The 16,479-nt window shown below is 42.7% G+C and overlaps 1 long non-coding RNA gene across 2 annotated transcripts; it reads left to right on the forward strand.

The window, feature by feature from the left end:
• The first annotated feature begins 1,845 nt into the window (after positions 1-1,845).
• LOC138793458 (uncharacterized) lies at positions 1,846-10,355 on the forward strand. 2 transcript variants are annotated; one of them, XR_011363272.1, is made up of 4 exons: positions 1,846-1,906; positions 4,244-4,352; positions 7,305-7,363; positions 10,140-10,355. It is a non-coding gene; the product is annotated as an uncharacterized lncRNA (long non-coding RNA). The 2 variants fall into 2 exon arrangements; XR_011363273.1 differs by lacking the exon at positions 10,140-10,355 and having other exon boundaries at positions 7,302-7,572.
• The last annotated feature ends 6,124 nt before the right edge of the window (positions 10,356-16,479 follow it).

Genomic DNA, 16,479 nt, shown 5'->3' on the forward strand with positions numbered 1-16,479 from the left:
TCCCAGTGTATATACATCTCCATACACCCCCTCAGTGTAGCCCCCAGTGTATATACATCTCCATACACCCCCTCACATAGTATAGCCCCCAGTGTATATACATCTCCATACACCCCCTCACATAGTATACCCACAGTGTATATACATCTCCATACACCCTCTCACATAGTATAGCCCCCATTGTATATACATCTCCATACACCCTCTCACATAGTATATAGCCCACAGTGTATATACATCTCTATATACCCCCTCACATAGTATAGCCCCCAGTGTATATACATCTCCATACACCCCCTCACATAGTATAGCCCCCAGTGTATATACATCTCCATACACCCCCTCAGTGTAGCCCCCACAGTGTATATACATCTCCATACACCCCCTCACATAGCATATAGCCCCCAGTGTATATACATCTCCATACACCCCCTCACATAGTATAGCCCCCAGTGTATATACATCTCCATACACCCCCTCACATAGTATAGCCCCCAGTGTATATACATCTCCATACACCCCCTCACATAGTATAGCCCCCAGTGTATATACATCTCCATACACCCCCTCACGTAGTATAGCCCCACAGTGTATAGCCAGTGTATATAGTCTTCATACACCCCCTTAGTGTAGCCCCCACTGCCTGATCTGGAAGCAGCTTACCAGGTTACTTCCCCCTGCCACACTCCACTTCTCTCCTCCTTGGCTCCAGACACCATGTGACATATTAGTAAGAAGCTCATTGGTCAGAAGGTCCAGAGCCAGGCAGAGGGAGGAGGAGTGTGTGTAGATGTCTGCCGCCGCGGGACTAGAGCCCTCAGTAGCAGAGAAGGGATGCAGTGCCACGGGTGAGGTCGGGTGGGGGGATTTACTGTCTGCCGGGGGAGGGAGAAAGAGTGACGACAGGGGCTGATGCAATGTGAGGTGGAGGGGCGGCGCTCGGCAGCGCAGGGCTGGAGCCTGCAGCTGCTTTAGGGCAGAGCGGAGGAGCGATCACTGACTGCCCGGGGGGAGGGAGAGAGAGTGAGGACAGGTGCTGGAGGAATGTGAGCGGAGGGGTGGCCATCAGAAGTACAGTAGCCTAGTAAAAAAATTTTTTAAAGACATTCAAATTGCGCCCCCTGTAATTTACCACTAGATGGCGCCCTAGGCCATCGCCTATGCCTGCCTACTCTTTGTCCCGGCCCTGACGCTAATGATCACCTACTGGTCATAACTAGTCCCTATTTAGCCCAAGCATAGTAGATGTGGTAACGTCATCAGCTTACTGATCATTCTGCAATGTCCACTTAAGAATTGCCTCACCAGAAATATATTATATTTTTTCCCCATTATTCTGTACTCCGTATCCATAACCACAAAGTGAAAACAGAATGTTATAAATCTTTGCTAATTTGTTGGAACTGGAAGAGTAAAGTATTGCATTGACATAAGTATTTAGACTCTTTGCTCAGTACTTAGTTAAAGTACCTTAGTTGGCAGCGATTACAGCTTCCAGTCTTTTGGGTATGATGCCACTAGTTTTACATGCTTGGATTTGAGGGTTTGCTGCCATTCTTCTCTGCAGATCCTCTCAAGCTCTATTAGAATGGGTACTGTCAGTGAATAACTGTTTTCAGGTCTCTCCAACAAAGATTTAATTGGGTTCAACTCAAGGACTTTGACAGAGTTGCCTCCAAGTCATTTCTGTGTTATCTGGCTGTGTGCTTAAAGTCATTGGAGAAGATTTATCAAACATGGTGTAAAGTGGAACTGGCTCAGTTGCCCCTAGCAACCAATCAGATTCCACCTTTCATTTTCCAAAGAGTCTGTGAGGAATGAAAGGTTGAATCTGATTGGTTGCTAGGGGCAACTGAGCCAGTTTCACTTTACACCATGTTTGATAAATCTCCCCCATTGTCTTGTTGTAAGTAAACCTTCGGCTAAATCCAAGATTCAGAACATTCTGGATCAGGTTTTTATTAAAAATATTTCAGCACTTTGTGCCATTCTACTTCACTCATCCCTCACTAGTCTCCCTGTCCCAGCTGCTGAAAAACACCCCCACAGCATGATGCTGCGACCACCATTCTTCTCTGTAGGGATGGTATAGGGTAGGTGATGAGCGGTTTTGGTTTCCTCCAGACATGATTTAAAAAGCTTAATCTTGGTTTCATTAGACCAAAAAAAAAATCTTGTTTCTTACAATCTTTGGGTGCTTTTTTTTTTGCAGACTATACAGGCGTTCATGTGCCCTTTACTAGGGAGAGGCTTCCCTACAATAAATCCCATATTGGTGTAGTGCTGCAGTTTTGGATGACCTTCTGAATGTTTCACCCATCTGCATACAGAGTCGCAGGATCCCTGCCAGCATGACCCTTGAGTTATTGGTCACTTCTCTTATCATGGCCCTTCTCCCCTGATTACTGATTAGTTTGGTGTGGCAGTCAGCTCTAGGAGGTTAGTTGTTTCAAACTTTGTCCATTTAAATATTATAGAGGGTTTGTGCTCTTGGGAGCTTTAGTGCAGCATATATTTGTGTACTCTTCTTCAGATCTGTAACTCCACACAATCCTGTCTCTAAGCTCTACAGGTAGTGCCTTCCTCCTCATGACTTAGTTTAGCTCTGATCTGCATTTTTACATTTGAAAGCTTATATAGAAAGGGCTGTGTCTTTCCAAATCATCTACAATGGACTGAATTTCTCACAGGTGACTCATCAAGGTGCAGAAACATCTCTGAAAAAAAATCAAGAGAAATGGGAGGCCCCGTGATAAATTTCAAATTTCAATTTTTATTTAAAGTGTCCGTGTCGTTATAACTTTCAAAACCTAAATTAACAGTAGATGTGATATAAAGCAAGTTTGCAATTTACATTCATTTTTTTTTTTAGTTATCATGGAAAACCACGGCACTTCCTGTTTTCTGACTTTTTTCTCAAAGAGTCAGCAAAAAGGAAGTCCTGTTTATACCAGGCCATCTGAGCGCTCACAGAAAGAAGGCAGCCATGTGATTGATGGACACAGTGAGCAGTGACTCTCTGTATTGGCTGTAATTCCTGAGTTTAGTCTGTTTTTTTTTCCAACCAAGTCTAAAAATCTGCCTTCAGGAGACTGGACCTGGATTTCTGGTAAGTTCAGCTTTGTTTTATAGCCTGGATACAGACTTGCTTTATATCACATCTACTGTTGATTTAGATTTTGAAAGTTATAATGACAGTGACACTTTAATTTGAAAAAAAGTTTCCAAAATTCTGTTTTTACTGTTGAGTGCAAAATGATGAGGGGAAAATATTTTTGAAAAAGGCCTCAACATAACAAAATGTTTAAAAAGTCAAAGGGTCTGAAGACTTTCCAAATGCATTATACCTTGTATATGTATAAAGTCAAAACACTGTTTCACTGAGGAGTCTCTACAATATAAAGCTTAAATGGACAGGTAACTATTCACAAAAAGAATATAGTTCTGACTTTTTGCTGTGCTGTATTCACGATTAAATAAATTCACGTTTTGCTTTGAATATATCGGAGTGCTGTGGGCGATTTCTGAAGTAGTTCTCAAAGGAGATATTCTCTGACATCCAATGCAATGGTATCACCTTGTGGCTTCCTAAGATGCATGCTGAGCATTGTTAAAGTGACTCTGTACCCACAATCTGACCCCCCCAAACCGCATGTAACTTCGGATAGCTGCTTTTAATCCAAGATCTGTCCTGGGGTCTAGCCCCATGCCCAACGGGTGTGGCCTAGATTGTGTATGCATTAGGCTTGCACAACCTCTCTGTCCCTCCTCCCCACCCTCCTCATCATTAGAAATGCTCCAGGCAGATTGTCTCCTATTCCTTACCTGTGTCAGCCCGGCACATAAGCTGGATAGTTAAGACACCTGTGTAATGTTCAGCATGGACAAAATGTTTCAGTGGCATTCTTAATGATGAAGAGGGTGGGGAGGAGGGACGGAGGGGTAGTGCAAAGTTAGGGCACAGATATTCTAGGCCACGACCATTGGGCACAGGGCTACAAGTTTAAAAGTTGTTTTTCAGGACAATAACTGCATCACCTGCAGAACGGACCGCAGGACAGATCTCGGATTAAAAGCAGCTATCTGAAGGTACAAGAGGTTTGGGGGGTTCAGGTTGTGGGTAAAGAGTCGCTTTAAAGGGATTTTCCAGGTTACCATAATAGGCAGCAAAAAGGATAAGAAACCACAATAACATACCTTGATATTGTGCTGTTCATGTTCCTCCTCTGCTTGTCATTCCCAGTTCTCTCTGCTTACTCATGGACTAGATGATGTGAAAGCAATATCATGTCACCCCATTTTGCTTGTAAACAGAGAATATCGGGAATCGGTGGTACACTAACATTATTTAGGTAAGCTTTTTTTTGTGCTCTATAGACTTATTGCTATAACCTGAATAGCTCCTTTAATGTTATTACTTTGGTGGACTGTCAACCATTTATTGATAGTTGACAAAATATAGATTGTTTTGGCTGCTGCACACCTCAGTGTGATGAGTCCCTTCCCCCGCTCTTATTTACCCAGCGTTCCCGCTCTCTGCATATCCTCTCCAGTTATTGCAGCCGTGCAGTCCTCAAGCTGAGATGTCACTGTTTGCTAAAGCTTTTTATTTGTGCCCATCAAATGTCAGTATTCTCCAATCCAGTCTCTGTTCTCCTTGTGATTTCCTTCCCCTGGGATTCCACAAAAGTATATCTTGCTTACAAAGTCTTTATTGAAGCCACATCTAAAACTGTTTAGTTATGCTAATTTACAGATAAATATATTTTCTGGCAATATTTCCTCTGACCTGGTAAACATACTTTCCCTGAGATTTGACATATACAACAGAGATTTATTTAATTATCATTTGCAGCATGCTATTACTGTCGAAAACTTGGTGACATCTGCAGCCTTACAATATGTACTTTTTGTTGTTTAATACAAGATATTGAAGAATATATATGTTAAAACATCTATTGCATCTTTATTTTATTCTTTGACATGGGTGGTATAGGCTGTGCAGTGTATATGGAGATAGAGAGATCTATGGCTCGATAATCACAATAGAACACTTTCATTTTTCCATTTATGGATGTACCAAACTTTCACATGATGCATTTGCCTGATTCAGATTCTACTTAGGTGCATATTCCTTATCTAAAGATTATGGATCTTTACCGAAGCATGTAAGCACAGAAAGTTTGATATTAAAGGGGCTGGCCAGAGAAAATTTTTCCATTTAAAAGTGCTAAGGAGTCAGTCACATGTTTTGTGCACAATCTGTATGATGCAGACCGGACTTCAGAAAGCTTGGTATCATCACTTATTATGATGCCTTGAGTTCTAAAATAGTTAAATCTTTGCACGGTCGTGTCAGTACAGTAGTATGGAGATTTAAACAGTTGTGGAGCTCATGGCATCATGATGCACATCATCTGTATATACAGGCCGTGCACATGACCTCTTAGGGTTGATCTCCCTCCACCACATGGCTTAGGGTGGGTTCATACTGAGGAATTCTCACGAATAATATCCGCGGAATTCAATCGGCTGTCCGCGCGCCTTTCCGCCGGCTCCATAGACACCATTCTATGGGCCAGTGTATTCTGCTGTCCGCCGAAAGAAGTGACATGTCACTTCTTTCAGCGGATAGCAGAAAACGCCGGCCCATAGAATGGTGTCTATGGAGCCGGCGGAAAGGCGCGCAGCCGTGTGCGTGGACAGCCGATGGAATTCCGCGGAGTTTATCCGCGAGAATTCTGTAGTGTGAACCCACCTTTAGAGTGTATATATGGTTTTTCTGTTTTTTCATGTTCTGCTCATCCCACCCCCACCTGCACCCTCACCCCCAGTGATTTTTAACTTTATGTATATATTTTAGTTAGTGCAAAACACAATTAAAACATCATTAAAAAAGTGCTCAGGGTGGCAGTAAATATCCTATGCTTTGGGACAAAGAACAGGAATCTCTGAGCAGTGGTACTGGCACCATCAGTGAGGGATCAGCAGCAAGTGAGCACTAGAGTCCTGCAGTTTTCAATACAAAGGTTGGTGGCAGCAGACAGACCCCCTACTGCTAATCAACTTAAAATGATGTATAAGGCTATGTTCACACTACATATATTTTCATAAAACTACGGCTGCACTGGAGCTGAGGAGGTAGGTGCATGTAGTTATGTTCAGCAACTAGTTCTTTAAAACCCAATTGATATCATGATATTTTAGTCCTTGCATCTGGACTTCAGATTCAGAATGCCATGTGCATGAATGATATGTTGGCACTGGTCATAGAAGGTGGTCCAAGCCACTGTTTATTGTTTGGGGTAATAATGATATCTGTGTCTATGGTGTCTATAATTATTTGGAATGCATATTTTCTGACTACATAGGATTAATACAGATCCTATGTCAATCCTATGACACCTGCATCAAATAAGATTATGTTAAGAAGACTCAGTGGAGACAACTGGACAGAAGGGAATGACAGCTGCTTTCCAGACATTACATAAATCCTTCATTCTGCTGGAATTTTTTTTTTTTTTTTTTTTTTATCATTACTCTACAAGAATCCATTAAACTCAGGATATGAAAATGCAGCACGCAAGTAAAAGGATGACTGAAGCTGCGCTGTCACCTGTCATTAGCATCAGGAGTCATACTTAAACACACAAAGTTCATAAACTGGGGGGTTGTGCTGGCTGCACTTTATATATTTCCAGTTACAATAGCACTGCAAGTCCCAGGCACTGTGTCAAGCCTTCCCATGCTGGCTCTGTATATTTTATTAAGTAGGGGAATCCACTGGGCCATGTCATTGGCACTACTGCCAACAAACACACTCTGTATTCCTTTACTTTGGCCAAGCTCCATATATTATGTCGGATAGTTAATCTTGACATGTTATTTAGAAAAATGTGTGAAAAGTGTAGTTAGAGCCTGATCTAGTAAGGTTAAACTACTTTCCAAAGCCATATTAATCTAAAATCATATATTAGACAATGACCTATTATTTACCCCTAAAGGATGGAGCAAATGTTTGTACTTTGTAATGACACACTTACTTTTTCCATAAAATATGCTGTAAAAAACGAAAAAAGACAAAACAAATTATTTGCGCTGTAAAAAATTTTTTAAAGCTATTTTTAAAATGAGACATTATCTTTATTTCTAAGTCATGACGATTACAAAAATAAGCAACTTTTTATTTATTTTAGAATTTTATTTATTTTAGAATAAAGATCTCTATGAGCAATACTATAACTGCTCATAGATATCTTCGCAATACCTATGTACTCCATTGATCGATTTTATCTAATCAGCAGCCTGAAGCAATGGCCGGAGTGGGACAGCAGTGGAGACCAGAAGAAGACCCGGGCTATAGGTATAACAGATCGACTTACCATGATGGCATTCCAGCAACCCAATCTCCCCTCTGGACCACCAATGAACCATGTAAATGCTGCTGTCAGTTTTCACAGTGGCATCTAAGTAGCTAAATAGATGCTACTATCTCGTCCTGTGCAGATATTAGCAGTGGCCCCCCAGCTACTGATAGCAGCCAGGGGCTGTCTGGTATGGAAAGGGATAACAGCAAAGAGCCGTAAGTTTACGTCCTATGTCATTAAAGGGTTAACGAAAGGTTTTTATTTAGCATATTATATCATAATCCTGAAATCTTGCTGTTTTCATTCCCACCTCTAGTACTAAAAATAAGCTAAGACTTCCGGTTCTGTTTGTGGTGATAAGAGTTTGAAAGTTAACACTAGTAGATAGAGATTTCAATCGATATAGCTCACAGCTCAGTCTCCCCTTCCCTGTGGAATCTTTAAAAGTCAGAGTGACATGCTGTCTTTCCAAAAGGGTCTCATTAAAGATATGAATATGACAGGGAAATGGAGCTGTAGGTAGTAGGGGTGGTCAGAAGAGGTGACATCACCTAGACGTGGTAAGTTCAGAGACAAGATGGAGACAAGCCTCCTGAGAGACAGTGGATGAGGCATTGTCTGGAGATTAGGCGGAGCCAGGGAGCTGCCGAGACATCACACTGAAAATGAAAGGAATACATGCCTTTCTGTAGGGGTAACTCAAGCAAAAAAATGTTGAAGCCAGTACAATTTTGACAACACTGTATAAGTAAGCTCAACTTTCATATCTTAATTAGAGATGAGCGAACCTCGAGCATGCTCAAGTCCATCCGAACCCGAACTTTCGGCATTTGATTAGCGGCGGCTGCTCAAGTTGGATAAAGCCCTAAGGCTATGTGGAAAACATGGCTCTAGTCATTGGCTGTATCCATGTTTTCCAGACAACCTTAGAGCTTTATCCAAGTTCTGCAGCCCCCACTAATCAAATACCGAACGTTCGGGTTCGGATCAACTCGAACCCGAACCCGGTTCGCTCATCTCTAATCTTAATAAGCTGTTGGACCGAAAACTGAGCTGTGATTCGTTTATATGGGCTAAACCAGACAGTTTTGGATTAAGGCAAATAAATCTGGGCCAATAAAGACATTATGTGGCTTATTCACAAGTTCCATATGGATATTTTCTTCCTGACATCCTCACATAGTTATTGAGCTTCCCACAACACCAGCAAAGCATAAACTGTGGATAGGGACTGATGAATGAGCTGGGTAGATGTATGCAGTACATTTGTATGTATGCATTTATACATATAGGAAGTGTGTGGATTTTTTTGTCTTGCACTTTTATGTTCTTTACCATTGACCTTTAAAGCTGACCATGGTTTTACTAGATTATTACATATAAATCAATAAATCAGTGAATTAAAATGCCTCCAAATATGGAACAAGCTATTTTTTTACTATACTATAAACATAATGGACATGTATATGGAAAGTTATATATAGTATTGCTCGTTCAAGGAGGAATGAAATGGCATAACCGCTGTACTAAGCCTCTTTAACACTACAGAACATTCTGGCTGAGCTTCCTTACATATCTGCTTGTTTGTGGATATGATTTGTTCATCCAAAATGATGTATTTAGTAGTACAAGTGTTACCTGACTATTCTGAAAAATTTCCTTATACTCTAGGGACACAAGACCCTCGCTGGGTAAATTGAACTGATATTTATTGTTGCAGTCCCAACAAGACTTCCCCAGATATAGTGTGTGTGTGTGTGTGTGTGTGTATGTGTGTGTAATTATTGAACATTTATTAAATCACTATTTATTTCCCAGGAAACTTATGTATGTTTTACATTGATGGAGCCAAGCAACATATAGTATTACCATGCACAGATTCATATGTCTCCCTAACCAACAAACATGATAATTAGAGATGGGCTAGCAGATTCGTTTTGCTTCGTACAAAGCAAAACTGATCTACGCTCGTATCCTTCAGGCTGGCCGCACCATGCAGAGGGAGGATACTGCCCGGGGACTGCCTGGAAAATGTATGGAAAACATGGATACAGCTCCCTCTGCACGGAGCCGTCAGCCTGAGGAATATGAGCGCAGATCAGTTTTGCTTTGCACAAATCTGGTTTGCTCATCTGTAATGATAATAATACTATAAATATAGCTCATATAGAGTAAGATAATTGGTAACCATATAGGTAGCTATTAGAGATGAGCGAACCTCGAGCATGCTCAAGTCCATCCCAACCCGAACTTTCGGCATTTGATTAGAGGTGGCTGCTCAAGTTGGATGAAGCCCTAAGGCTATGTGGAAAACATGGATATAGTCATTGGCTGTATCCATGTTTTCCAGACAACCTTAGAGCTTTATCCAAGTTCAGCAGCCCCCGCTAATCAAATACTGATCGTTCAGGTTCGGATCGACTCGAACCCGAACCCGGTTTGCTCATCTCTAGTAGCTATCTCTGGATTTTGTTAGTAATAATAGAATGATTATGTGGTTGGGAGAGAAGGGCAGACCATAGGCTTTAGGAGGATGAGAAGATGTGGCTGCTTCATAAACATGACAAGCTGTCCACCAGAAAAATTAGGGGTCAGTATTTCCCAATCTGACTTAGGTGATTGTTCAGTTTGCAATAAGAAATCCTCTAGCAGGATTTTGAAGTCCATCCTATAGACTCTGTGAGGGAACAAGGGGCCAAATAGAACATTTAGAGGCTTTTAGATAGTCCTGGTGTATAAAATAACACTTTATGTTATTTCCTTATACTACAGAAGTATTGCTGCTATCTGTGACCTAAGGCTGGGACATGCTGCTTTCCCATAGAAAACGAAAAGAGGAATAAAACTGTTGTCTGATGTACTTACGGCCACAGGAGACCATGCTGTGGTGCATTATAGTAAGATGTCTCCAAATAATTTTCACATGAATTACTAAAGTGCAAAATATGTATAATTTATTGGAATTTAAATAAATCACAGGGACAGAGTTCTGAGGTTATTGGCATAAGGTGCTCAGAATATTAAATTATAATTACTTCAAACGGACAACAACCCATGTAGCATTACAATCTGAGCGAAAGAGCCCATCTAGAAAGTACTTAGTGTAGCCCAATGTCACTCCTTTTTATTGTACTTAATAAAGCACAATGTCGCTCTTGTTTCCTTGTTGACTACTCTCTCCTTCATTAAATTTGCACATCGGGTAATTTAGTCACTACTTAAAAAGTAATACTGTGGATTTGTGGTTAAGGCATTTTATAACTAAGCATACACCAAAATATGCATACCCACCAAAGTCTATTAAATGGCAGATAAGTAGAGATGAGCGAACATGCTTGTTAGAGCTCACCATTCGCTCGAGCATTGGGGTACTCAAATGTACTCAATACTTTTAAGTACTTAGCCAATAAACATGCGGTAAAGGGGCTGGGAGATCTTGCTACGCAGCAGCTATGTTGGTTGCTGGCATAGCAGTAACTGGCTGACTGCATTAGGTCTATATAGATCCAGGTCTCAGATGCTCAACTCAGTTGCTTTCTTTTAGTTGTCAGGGAGAGTCAATGGAGTAGGAAAATAGGTAGTGTAGGGTTTAGTGTAGTTAGTCAGGTGGGTGATTCACCAAAACCCCAAAAGTCCTTTTAAGTAGTCTGTCAGTGTGACTGGAAAATTGCTAATCTATATAATAAAAATGAAAGTCTGTCTGTCCCGTATAGACTTCCAAATGCCTGAACCGTTTGACTCCAAATTTGGCACATAGATACATTGGGTACCCGGGAAGGTTATTGCGAAGGTCTCGTCCCCACCAGATGTACAGGAGGGCAGGGGGAAGAGCGGCGCCCCATAGAGATGAATGGGAAAATCTCCACACTGCAAACACAGGTGATATAATTAGCTGCAGCTGCCCAGCAGTCAGCAGTTGGGAACCTTAGCAACCAATAGGATTACTGCTTTCATTTTCACAGGGAGCAATGGTTTCTAGGGCAGCTGCCTCACAACATCCACAGTAATACCTGGTAGACCCCCTACTCCATCTATACAGTATATGTATACAGGGCCCCCTACTCCATCTATACAGTACATGTATACAGGGCCCCCTACTCCATCTATACAGTATATGTATACAGGACCCCCTACTCCATCTATACAGTACATGTATACAGGACCCCCTACTCCATCTATACAGTACATGTATACAGGACCCCCTACTCCATCTATACAGTACATGTATACAGCGCCCCCTACTCCATCTATACAGTACATGTATATAGGGCCCCCTACTCCATCTATACAGTACATGTATACAGGACCCCCTACTCCATCTATACAGTACATGTATACAGGACAGTATTACCAGCTGCTGCCCTAAGCACTAAACCTGAAGGTGCCCCATCCTCACTCACCAATTAGCATCAGGATAGGTAGGTAATAGCTCCACACGTCAAATTTAACACCGCCACACCAAGCCTGACCAATACCGCCATACTGTGACTGGATAACACTGTCATACCACAACTGACCAATACCGCCATACTGTGCTGGATAACACTGTCATACCAGACCTGACCAATACCGCCATACTGTGACTGGATAACACTGCCATACCATACATGTTCAATACCGCCATACTGTGACTGGATAACACTGTCCTACCAGACCTGACCAATACCGCCAAACTGTGACTGGGTTACACTGTCATAACACACCTGACCAATACTACCATACTATGACTGGAAAAAACTGCTATACCAGACCTGACCAATACCGCCATACTGTAACTGGATAACATTGCCACACCAGGCCTGACCAATACCACCTTACTGTGACTGTATAACATTGTCATACCAGACCTGACCAATACCGCCATACTATGACTGGATAACACTGCCATACCAGACCTGACCAATGCCGCCATACTGTGACTGGATAACACTGCCATACCAGACCTGTTCAATACCCCCATACTGTGACTGGATAACACTGCCATACCAGACCTGACCAATACCGCCATACTGTGACTGGATAACGCCGCCATACCAGACCTGACCAATACCGACACACTGTGACTGAATAACACTGCCATACCAGACCTGACCAATACCACCATACTGTGACTGGATAACAAAGCTATACCAGAACTGACCAATACCGCCATACCCCCCTCGAAAAGACCCCAGATTTTCTGGCAAGTCTGAACGGGAGGGTACTTCCCCTCTGCAAGGTGCTACCCTACGCACCAGACCATGGGTGCCTAATGGTAAATACGACCCTGCAGGTATACAGGACACTACAGGTATACAGGACCCCAACACTATACACTTCAGGTGCACGGGACCTCCACCAACTATATACTACAGGTATACAGGACCCCAAACTTTACACTACAGGTATACAGGACCCCAAAACTATACACTACAGGTATAAAGGACCTCCACCAACTATATACTTCAGGTATACAGGACCTCCACCAACTATATACTACAGGTATACAGGACCCCAAACTATACACTACAGGTATACGGGACCCCAAAACTATACACTACAGGTATACAGGAACTCCACCAACTATATACTACAGGTATAAAGGACCCCAAACTATACACTACAGGTATACAGGACCTCAAAACTATACACTACAGGTATACAGGACCTCCACCAACTCTATACTACAGGTATACAGCACCTTTACCAACTCTATACTACAGGTATACAGGACCCCCAAACTTTACACTACAGGTATACAGGACCTCCACCAACTATATACTACAGGTATACAGGACCCCAAACTATACACTTCAGGTTTACAGGAACCCAAAACTATACACTACAGGTATACAGGACCTCCACCAACTATATAATACAGGTAGACAGCACCCCCACCAACTTTATACTTCAGGTATACAGGACCCCAAAGCTATACACTACAGGTATACATGAACTCCACCAACTATATACTACAGGTATATAGGACCCCAAACTATACACTACAGGTATACAGGACCCAAAAACTATACACTACAGGTATACAGGACCTCCACCAACTCTATACTACAGTTATACAGAACCCTCAAACTATGCACTACAGGTATACAGGACCCCCGAACTATATACTACAGGTATACAAGACCTCCACCAATTATACACTACAGGTATCCAGGACCCTCAAACTGTAAACTACAGGTATACAAGACCTCCACCAACTATACATTACAGGTATACAGCACCAACTATATACTACAGGTTTACAGGACCCCCAAACTATACAGTACAGGTATACAGGACCTTCACCAACTATACACTGCAGGTATACAGGACCTCCCTCAACTATACACTACAGGTATACAGCCCCCCCCCCCCCAACTACACACTACAGGTATACAGGACCCCCTCAACTATACACTATAGGTATACAGCTCCCCAACTATGCACTACAGATATGCAAGACCCCTAAAAACTATACACTGTGGGTATACAGAACCCCTCCAACTATGCACTACAGGTATACACTAATTCCAGTGATTAACTCAGATGAAACAATACCTTTAGCTTGGCCTCCTGGGCACCTTAGAACAAATCTAGTTAACACACTGACACTTTATACGCGGGCAGCGCCGGGTACATTTTCTAGTTCCATATAATATGCCAGTATTGTACAGGATAGTATACTGGTATATATTAGTAATAGTCAGCAATCCACAACTATCCAAAAGTCCTTTTTTAGGACTAGAAAAAAAATCTGCCATACAGTATAGTACCAGTATTATACAGTCTAACCAGTGTCATAGGGTGACAGTCTAGTGGCGCTCACATAGTATACACTGTTATATATTATGCTACACTTTTTTCTTACAGCATTATAATCGCTGCTATCCAAAATTTTAAAACTTTGTTATTATTTTCTTTTTACTAGTGTTATCCCTTTCTGGAAAAGAAAGCCCCCCAAAAATCTGCCATACAGTATAGGACCAGTATTATACAATCTAACTGGTATCATAGTGCAACAGTCAAGTGGTGCTCATAGAGTATGCGCCGTTGTATACTGTGGTGTTCTTTTTTGCTGACAGTAGTATACGCAGTACCAATAAAAATGTAAAAACAGTGATGTGCATAGCGGATAACGTCTCCAGCAATTTGTGAACCATGCGCTGTCTAGTGTCCCTAGCCAACGAACTGGAGGTATCAATCCTCCATTTGATCCCCTTTGCTCCCAACTGAGCCACTCAAAGCAAGTGAGTGATTCCAACCTGGTAGACTCCCCAGAACTGTTCTCAGGCCCCTTCCCTGATTCAGAAACAATGCTTCAGGAGTCTCTGCAGGAGGTTGTGTGCCCTGATGCCCTAAGCTTTTACCTTCCTCTGTTTCAGGGTGCCGAGGGTTTTAACGATGATGAGACAGAGTTGTCAGTCAGTGAAGTGGTTACTAGATCAGCAAGTAGGGTGGACAAATTGGGTGAAGATTTAGAAGAGGAGGGGTTGGAAGATGACGTCACTAATCCCACGTGGGTCAATGGTGAAATGACCAGACACAGAGGTTCAGAGGGGGAAGAAGGCTTGGGGTGGGCAAAGGGAGAAAATGGTCTAAAAAAAGTGTCCTAAGACTGTTTACTGGAGCCCCAGTAGCACCAAGCTACTGTGCAGAGGGCTCTGTCTTTGTGATGCTTTTTTAAAGACGTTTAGAGGATAGGTGCATTTTCTTCTGCTGCTTCTTCTGTGCTGTGCAAACATAAGCAGGGGAGCCACCACTACAAACTACGGCAACACCAGCACGGTCAGCTGCATGTCAGTAAAGCACAGACTAAGTGGAATGAAGGCCATGGTCCGCAACCAGTGCTTGCCTGTGACACCACAGCTTTTTCGCTTTACTTAGGTGCTGACAGTGCTGTCCTCTCCCAGGACTCAGACATGTGCACCTCATGCCCTTCACCTGCCCCACATACAGCCATATTTACTTCCCCCATTGAAACAGGCTATTTGTCTGCAGGGACATCTGCATCGTCCAACAAGGTTTCCCATCCCAGAGCTTGGACCGAAAGGAAAATATGCTGCCACCTACCCGCATGCACAGGCAATTAACATGAATATAGCCCATCTCCTGACCCTGGAGATATTGTCATATTGGTTGGTGGAAACTGAGGCATTCTGCAGCCTCATGGAGACAGCCGTCCCTTGGTACGCCATCCCCAGCCGACACTGTTTTTCACTGTGCCATGCCAGCCTTGCACCAGCATGTCATGCGGATTATCTCCCATGCCCTGACCAATGTGGTCACAGGAAAGGTCCACATAAGCACCAGCTGTGCTGAAGCTGCTCAGCCTAGGCTAAAAATGGCACAAAGTCGCAGATCTGTTGAATGGTACAATCAGTAGAATGATCTCATCGCTTAATTTACAACCAGGTATTGTTGTGTGTGTGATAATGGCCTTAACCTGGGGGCAGCTGTGCAGCTCGGTGACCTCACACATGTGCCATGCCTGGCACATGTCATTAACCTTGTGCTTCAGCGTTTTGTAAAAAACATACCCTGGTTTGCCTGAGCTGCTCCACAGGATGTGTCGCGTGTGTGCCCATTTAAGAAAATCTCCCACTGATTGGGCTGCCCTGTCACTGCAGCAACGCTTTGGTTTGCCTGCTTACCAACTCTTGTAGCTGCAATCTAAAACTCTACATTCTACATGTTGGCCCGGGAGTACCAGCTGCAACATGTCTGTCAGTTTGCCAGTCAGGAGGAGGATGAGGAGGAGCATGAATAGGAGCAGGAGAGTGTTGTAGACACTGCAGAGGGTAGAATTCATGCCAGTTGGAATGCATCTGTTTGATGTAGATGGCCTGAAGAGGATGATGAGGATGAGATGGAGAGTCATCTTCCCGGTGAGAACAATGAATTGCTACCTGTTGGTGCCCATGGCAGACTTCATGTTGGGCTGCCTTACCCGTGACCCTTTGCTTTACAGCCATTTTTGCCAACAAGGATTACTGGCTGTTCACCTTCCTTGACCCCCAGTATAGGGAGAGGTTCACTTATTTCCTTTCCAGAGAGGAGAGAAGTACAGCTATACCTATATCTATCGTCCTCAAGTCAGTACGATTACAACAATAGGCAACTTAAATAACTTTTA

The sequence above is a fragment of the Dendropsophus ebraccatus genome, chromosome 1 (genome assembly GCF_027789765.1).
Source record: "Dendropsophus ebraccatus isolate aDenEbr1 chromosome 1, aDenEbr1.pat, whole genome shotgun sequence".
In the NCBI taxonomy this organism is placed as follows: domain Eukaryota; kingdom Metazoa; phylum Chordata; class Amphibia; order Anura; family Hylidae; genus Dendropsophus; species Dendropsophus ebraccatus.